The 6,370-nt window shown below is 47.1% G+C and overlaps 1 long non-coding RNA gene across 1 annotated transcript; it reads left to right on the top strand.

Moving 5' to 3' along the window:
• Positions 1-1,102: 1,102 nt before the first annotated feature.
• Positions 1,103-5,896, top strand: LOC119051018 (uncharacterized). The gene is made up of 3 exons (XR_005082855.2): positions 1,103-1,662; positions 3,520-4,983; positions 5,223-5,896. It is a non-coding gene; the product is annotated as an uncharacterized LOC119051018 (long non-coding RNA).
• The last annotated feature ends 474 nt before the right edge of the window (positions 5,897-6,370 follow it).

Here is a 6,370-nt window from a genome sequence, read left to right as displayed (position 1 = left end):
CTCTCCAGTTAAGCATGCTCATTACCATCAAATGATGCCCTTTTCATCTACCAAAATTTAGTAAACAGAGCCTTTACTCCAAGTATTTTTTATTTTATTTTTTGAGCACTTTTACAATAGAGGACACACATTTCTCAACAAAGCAGTCAAGTTCGTTTGCTAATGAAGAAGCCAATGTGTTGGAACCCGTTGATAGGCTCTTAGTTGATTGACTCTAAACGATCATAGCAATTGAACTATAGAGGTGACAGCTGCTGGGTAACACCTGCAGGCAGGAAAGAGGGACTAGGGAGGGGTCAGGAAGTTTTGCCACAGAGCAGGAGGAGACTGATACACCCTTCCTTTACTACCTGGTTTTTAATTGGATACTGATCCTGGTCTGTGAACCTATGCACTTGGTATATGTGAAACAAATAAACAAGCTAGTGCAAAAAAAAAAAGTCATTATCTGCTCATTCACAGACTAGTAAAAAAAACAATTATTAAATTTATAGCAGCGAATTTTGTGTATCTCCTGAAATTTTCTTTACATGTCCTCCTCTGGAATCCCACTCCCTAGAGTTATGTAAACACGTAATTATTTGGTGTATATCCTGCTGAGTTTTCTCCCCAGGCACTTGGATGATTTTTTACCAGGAAAAAAAAACAACCAAGTAGGGTATTTTGATTGTCTTTTCCTTTCGGATTATAAACTAAGGAGCTACTTTTGTATGCATTTAGGAAAAGTGAACGTACTACAAAAACCGCCGTCGAGTGGGGCAAAACACACAGTCAGTCAAGTGTGGTGGTGGGGGGAGACAATGTTAATCAGCTTAACAATAACCCACAACCGTCGGACCAACTGGAGAAAGTGTCTAGTCTCTGAGTATTTATAGTCCCTAGTGAAATTCGCTTTGAAGTCAGGGTGCTTTTCATGATCTATGTCACAATCATGCAAAACACCATGTGTACACCTTCCTGATTGAATATAATGTAAACCCCCCTCTTATTAGAGCAATATTTGTAAGGATTATGTTCATCACTAACTGTTTTGCATACTATTTTGACAAATGCATTGTGGGTAGCACCCAGCTAAATATGAAAGTAAACCGGCGGCGGGACTGGCAGCCGCGAGGGCTCCGAGAGTGGCGGGCTAGACCGGGGGAAGTGCCGGAGGCCCACGCCAGGCTGGACCGGGGGCTAAAGGACCGAGGAAACCAAGTCACGGTGCTTGACTCCCGCCCAAAAGAGGGCGCTCGGGGCCGCGGGTACTGGTCTGTTTCGGGTCAGTTTCGGGAGCACGTGGCGGCGCCCGCGGCGGCCAGGCCGGGGAGGGAAAGGGCGCCTCCCGCCCGTCCCCCTCCGGGCGTGGGCAGGTGCCACGCTTGGGCTTTGTTTCACCCGTGGGAGCCCTTTTCTCAGAAATCCCCACCGTCCACAGCCACGGCTCTGCTGCTTCGGGATTGATTGAGACGGAGCCAGCGGGGAGTCAAGCAGGTGGTTCCAGCAAGACCTGCTCTTTCCCTCCGGTGACTGCGGGGAAAACCCTCGGGCGCTACGAAGGAATTTCTCGGACGTTTAAATCGACCACGAGTTACTCATGTTCTTTGGATCCACGGCAGGGGGCCGGGTATTTCTGTGCAAGAACTCGAAAACGCAAGACATTGGTGACCTTTTGAAACTGTAAATATTTATTAGGAAAGTTTAAGGACAAACCGAGAGTTTATGCGTACTTCGGTATTTTCACATGAAAAGACAGTGCCAAGAAAACATGAAGTTACTTCCCTTAAGGGGCAGGGTTTATTGGCTGAGAACGTGGGGCTGAGCCTCGGGTTTTATGTGTCAGGTAGGAATGATGGCCCCCAAAACTAAACTATGAATTAGATATAATAAGTGAACCTTTTGGAATATTGGATGAGCTACGTTTTTTTCTAAGGATAGTTTTGCTTTTTGTGTTGCTGTTGTTATTTTAATTAAAAATTTCCTCTTGGGGAAACTGATAAATTTCCTACATCTGCTCAAACAAAAGCTCTTATTCAATATATTTTTATGGTTTTCCTAGTAACTTACTGTTCTTTCTTCCTGTAAGGACAAAACCAGGAAAAATGCCCAAGCTGACTTCCTACTTAGCTATTGTGATCAGTGAGAAAAACTTGAGAAATTGGGAACATTGAGGCTGGCTTGAGAATTTCAGAAAAATGGAAAAAACCTCAAATTTAATAAAAGATACTTAATAATTGTCCTAGAGAAAATGGTGTGTACAAAAAGCTTAGAGATTTCTAAAGTCCAAGCTAGTTGACTTGGAGATTTAACAAACATATATAATCTAAGAAGGGCAATATAGTAAGAAAGATATTAGGAATGATACCAAATGCTATATTTTAAAGGTAGACAATTGCCCTAGTGACAGCCTTATAAATTTTGGGATTTTTGTCCTTGATTAAGGTGGCAATATTTATAATAGCAATCATTGTAGTTTGTACAATAATTTACTCTTTTCTTTATATTATCTCATTTATATCACATTGGGGATATCTTTATCTTTAGAATTTAGAAGAATACATCAGCTTTTCCCCCCACTTGTAATTCTTATTGGACTTAAAAGGAATCAGGATATACCACCCAAAATATGCCACTTTGGCATACGATTATTTCGAGCTGAAGGCAATTAAGAATCAGTAGATGAACAACAACAAAAAAATAATGTTTTCTAAAGCCCCAAAAATGCTTCTGGGAGTTCCCCTTATCTGGCCAAAAGCAGCAAGTTCTGGGAAATCAGTCTGCTATATATTCCCTGCTTGGGTGGGTCTACTCATAAATGCCCTCTCTAGGGAAATTTTATGGCTCTGAAGAAGACAGGAAAGGCCACTCAAACCCGTAGCAACAACATTATCACAAGCTTTCCTACCTCTGTTGTTCTGAATGTCCATTTGTCTTTGCTAAGAAAACCTATTTGTTCCTTCCACCCTGGCCTTTTCTCTCCCTTTCCTTTCCCTGCCAAGTTAGGTGTAGCGGCTTGGTGTGCTAACTGCCTTGTGGACGCTCCAGTATGTATGAGCTTTACATTCATACATAAACTCCACTGCTTTCCTTACAGCTCAGTGTTTTGTTCGCTTAATTCATCGGCCCCCAGACACTGAACAGGAGAAGGTGGAGGAAAAGATATTTTTTTCCTCCCCTGCTGACCTAGGGGAAAATAACATGAACTATCAGAACAAGGACTGATGACAGAGGTCACTTGGGCAGGGAGGCGTTTATTAGCCCTAGATCTTTACAGAAATAGTCTTAGTTTTAGGTCTGTGGGACCCAAGTTAAGTTGCTCTCTGTAATGTTTATGGGGATTTACTGCCCTGCCCAGGACTGTGCTAAGAGCTTTGCTGGTATTATCTCATTTCACCCTCAAAACCCCCCCATCAGGTAGATACAGATATATAAATATCAGAGAAAGTAAACAACTTCCCCCAGAGCCACATCCTGTAAAAGGTGGGGCAGGTTACCTGAAGGGCTGACTAACTGGGTCATTCTTTTCACCTCTCTGAGCCTCAGGATCTGCTGTGAGACGAGAGGCTTGGGCTGGAGCCGCTTTCGCCCTGAGGATTCTGAGAAGCCAGGTCTGGTGGGCTACACGAGAAAAGAATTTTGTGGACCGTTTCATTTGGGAGATTCTGAGTTACGTGCAGTATAAAAGGGGCAGGGATTGGTTTTATTTTACTTTGCCTATTATTATTTATTCAGATGCATTTACAGGATGCCTTCTAAACTAGACTTCCCGAGAGGTAGAGGTCCCTAGTCAAGACACGGCCTCTGTCCATTAGAGTTCATTCTGTGGAGAGAGTAGGCGCTGAGCAAGGCAAGCCAGTGCCTAGGGAGTGATAGAGGGGAACCAGGAACGTGCAGCAGGGCTCGGTCTCAAAGAGACCAGAGGGGGGGCGGGTGGTTGGAGCTGCCCAGGCTGTGGGAAGCGTGGCTGGGGCAAGAGCGTGAAATGTCACAAAACTGGTCCAAGTCCAGGCTGATGCCAGATGGCAGTGGACCTTCAATGTCTTGTTGAGGGGCAGGGTTTGAACAGTATTTCAAGGTAGACAAAAAGCTATTGCAGACACCTTCCTGGCTACTCGGTAGAGAACAGGCAGATGGAGGCAGAGCTGTTAGGAGGCCTGTAGTGTTTTTGAGGAGAGATACTGGCAATGCTGAGTGGCGGCAGTGAAAATGGGGCAAGAGTATACAGATTTGAGAAAAAAACTGGAGAGGTAATTGCAGGAGGTGAGGGAAAGAGAGGAGTCTGAAAGAACCTCCCGGTCCCTGGCTTGCACCAGTGGGCGGATGGACAGTGTGGTTCCTGTGTCCGGAATACAGGACGAGAGGTACTGCTGGAGAAGGTTTACCAGGTGGTGGCGGCAGGGATGTGTTAAAACCGATGAGCTCCGTTTGGAGCTGCCGTTGCAAGCCCCTAAAATAAATAGTGTGCAGCCTTTGTCAGTTTGACCTGACGTCTGTTTCTTCTTAGCAGAACATGTCTCGGGGCCAGGGTTCCACAGAACACCCGCTGGTCAGTGCTGGACTGGCTACTCTCAGAGGTCCTATAGCTCAGATATCTTTGCCATATGGTGACTAGGAAGTAAACAGCGTTGCGTGATGTTTAAGTGGACTTTTAAATTCAAATGGAAGAAAGACATGTAGAAAGTGCCCCGTTGACGCACCCCCGGTGTCCGCTGCCTAGAGCAACAGGACGTAGTAGCACAGAGGCCTCCCCTCTGGTCCTGTTTTTAAGCGTGTAAGTCCTACACTGGGCGGTCACAGGGAGGACGGAGTGGCGGGCTGCGGGGCTGAGACACCACTTCCATCTGGTCTCTGGGGTGGCCTCCTCCCCAGAGCCCAGCCGTGGACCTCAGCTCACCCATCCCTCTGCACTCCCTGGGCCTTTTTTCTTAGAGAAAGCCGTGACCAATAAATCTAGGGAAGGACCTTCATCCAGAGTCGGCCTCGCCTGCCAAGTGCCTTCCGGTGAGGAACTCAGGGGCGGGTGAATAGTTCCAGGGTTAATGAGCACTCCAACACCCACCTCTGCTTCCTGCGGGGGAGTGGGCTGCCCGGTTAACGCCTCCCAGCAAGCAGCCTTCCCTGGCCGTTTGGTGTCAGACCCTGAATGAACAAGTGAATGGATGGATGGATGGATGGATTTATTTCCCAGACTGAAGCGTTCTTCTCTGTCTCTCTCCATGGCTGGCTCTCCTGTGCACTAGCCTGAATTTCACGGTCTTGCCCTTGGAGAAGCTATTCCCCACCCCCAGAGGAGACCAGGCCTGCTCCCTTCCTCTTCCTAACGCTGCTGGGAGCAGCCACCAGGGGTCCCTAGGCCTGTGCGAGAACCCAGTGAGACAGCCTGACAACGTGGCCACAGGGGAGCTGGACTTCCTGGGTGCAGGTCTGTTCCATGTACTGCTTACTCACCAGCTGTGTGACTGCGGGGAAGTGACTGCACTGCTCTGTGCCTCCATTCCTTCGTCAGCTGAGCAACGATCGATCGTCGATGGTTATCTCGGTACCCACATCACAGTCCTGCTGCAAGGATGGGAGGAAAGCGCATCATGTAAAGTGCTCAGGGCAGGAGGACCTCCAAACCCACCGGCTGGATGAATGAAGGCTGAGTGCATCTGTGTGGCTGTTCCGACTGAGGGGCGGTGGAAGGTTCTGTGGGGCTGAATGGCTGAGGAGAGAGGGGAAAGGCAAGCATGGCCGGGATCGAGGGCTCGGTGGCCATGAAGGTGATGCTGGGCATCTAGTGGACACACATTTCATTTCTGTGTGGGGCCTGACCTGCCTTGACCACGTTTAAAAATAATAATTTTAAAAAAGCTTTGCATTTGCCCAAGGTAGAATTAGCCTGGCCTTGGTAATAAGAAGCCATTGTTTTAATATAAAGGTCACAGATTGTCTCTTCCTTCTGCTCGCTTCTGTCTTGTTATGTGAGTGGGGTCAACTGAGTTGACTGCATTTGGCTTCAGTGGCTTCTCTGGTGACCTAGGGACAAAGCAAGGGGCCCGGAGGATCCACATGAGGTTCGTGACATTCCTACAGATGTGCACAGCGAGGTGCATCATCATGGGCCCCGGCCCTGGAGAGTTCTTTCCCAGTTCCCTTTTTGGATTTAAAAGTTTGTGGACTTGTTCCCCTTCTACATGAAAAATATTTTTACGGCCTGGGGAGGTGGAAGCGGAAAGGAATTTTGGAACAAATACATTTGGTCATTTATTTTCTGGCGTAGTTCAGATGTGGTTTTGAGGACAGTGGAGATCTGTCAGCTCTGGGCTCTGTCAGCTCTCAAGATCACTTCCAGCCCTGTAATTCTATGATCGAATAGAATTCATAACGTTATGTATTCCAGTAGTGA

Source organism: Artibeus jamaicensis, unplaced genomic scaffold (assembly GCF_021234435.1).
Source record: "Artibeus jamaicensis isolate MK-2021 breed Jamaican fruit bat unplaced genomic scaffold, CSHL_Jam_final contig_718, whole genome shotgun sequence".
In the NCBI taxonomy this organism is placed as follows: domain Eukaryota; kingdom Metazoa; phylum Chordata; class Mammalia; order Chiroptera; family Phyllostomidae; genus Artibeus; species Artibeus jamaicensis.
Note: the sequence above shows the minus strand (reverse complement) of the source record. Positions and strands in the feature narration are given on the sequence as shown.